The 1,737-nt window shown below is 42.1% G+C and overlaps 1 non-coding gene across 1 annotated transcript; it reads right to left on the bottom strand.

The window, feature by feature from the left end:
• Window positions 1-1,356: 1,356 nt before the first annotated feature.
• On the bottom strand, window positions 1,357-1,472 carry LOC122452678. Its single transcript, XR_006272826.1, has one exon. It is a non-coding gene; the product is annotated as a U5 spliceosomal RNA (small nuclear RNA).
• Window positions 1,473-1,737: the final 265 nt, after the last annotated feature.

Below are 1,737 nucleotides of genomic sequence, written 5' to 3'. Positions count from 1 at the left end.
TTAAAACTCGACATTTAAAAAAAACTAAGGTCATCGCATCCTGTCTCATCACTTTATGGCAAATAAAAGGGGAGAAAGCAGAAGCAGGCAGATTTTCTTTCCCTGGGTTCCGAAAATCACTGCAGCCACAAAATAAAAGACACTTGCTCCTTGGAAGGAAAGTTATGACAAACCTAGACAGTGTATTAAAAAGCAGAGACATCACTTTGCAAAAAAGTCTGTATAGTCAAAGCTATGGTTTTTCCAGTAGTCATGTATGGATGTGGGAGTTGGACCATAAAGAAGGCAGATCCCCAAAGAATTGATGCTTTCAAATTGTGAAGACTCTTGAGAGTCCCTTGGATTGCAGTGGCATCGAATTAGTCAATTCTAGAGGAAATCGTCCCTGAATATTCATTGGAAGGACTGTTGCTGAAGCTCCAATATTTTGGCCACCTGATGCAAAGAGTCGACTCATTGGAAAACACCTTGATGCTGGGAAAGATTGAGGGCAGGAGGAGAACGGGGAACAGAGGAGGAGAAGATTCTACAGTACCACCAACTCAATGGACATGAATCTGAGCAAATTCCTGGGACACAGTGAAGAACAGGGAAGCCTGGCATCCTGCAGTCATGGGTGGGCGGGGGCGGGGGGGTGGTGTGTGTCAGAGTCAGACACCATTTAGCAACTGAACAACATTCCCTCTCTCTCCTGTGCGCGTGCTAAGCCGATTGGGTCGTGTTGGACTCTTTGGGACCCTACGGATTGTAGCCCACCAGGTTCATGGGATTCTCCACGCAAGACTTACTGGAGTGGGTTGCCAAGCTCTTCTTCAGCGGGTCTTCCTGACCCAGGGATCCAACACGTGTGTTTTAACTCTCTTGCATTAGCAGGCATGTTTATTACCGCCAGCGCAAACCTCACAAAACTCATGGTTGCCTAGGAGAAAGACTACATTTCCCAACATACTTTACAGCTAAGCAAGCTGGGAACAGGAAGCTCAGTTCTGGCCAATGAAACAGGTTAAAAATTTACTTCCTGCCGTGTTTGTCAAATCTATTTTAAGCAGCGTCAAAATTCTTTCTTGACGCCTAAATTTAAACAAGTAAGTTCAAAACTGGGACTTTTGCTTTTTTTTTAACTAAGCTATCATTAGAAAAAAAAACCTTCACAAGTATACATAGAAAGTCAACGAGTTATACTCAGGTTTTCAAAGTTGACTTTTAAACTCATGCCTGAGTATGATTAAACAGCGTCGCCAGCTGAGCACCGCTGCTTTGATATATTTTAGACGAACACTAAATATTACCTACTCACTAGTACTTCATACTAAGCTAAGCACCAACAAGTTCAGTCTACTTTTTAACGCCATTATTAGCCTTGCAAAAGCAAGGCCTCAAAAAATTGGGTAAAAACTCAGAATTGTTCCTCTCCACGGAAATCTTTAGTAAAAGGCGAAAGATTTATACGATCTGAAGAGAAACCAGAGTATACCCCAACTTCGCGGCACGCATTGCTCAGGTAACTGTTACTCCTAACACAGTAATAGTGATTATTTAACTGACAGAGCCGTTCATACCTGTCTTTTCTCAGGCAATTCTATGAAAGTATTCTCACTTTTGAGAGAAAATAGTTCAAAGAAAAAAGAATACAGCCATTTTTATATTGAAAAATTGTCCTCAGTGCAGTGCATTGTGGGTATGCAAATATACTCTCAGTCGTCACGCCCCTGTTTCCGGAAATTCCTTAAATAGTTC

The sequence above is a fragment of the Cervus canadensis genome, chromosome 13 (genome assembly GCF_019320065.1).
Source record: "Cervus canadensis isolate Bull #8, Minnesota chromosome 13, ASM1932006v1, whole genome shotgun sequence".
Classification (NCBI taxonomy): domain Eukaryota; kingdom Metazoa; phylum Chordata; class Mammalia; order Artiodactyla; family Cervidae; genus Cervus; species Cervus canadensis.
This window is presented reverse-complemented; position numbering and strand designations above follow the sequence as displayed.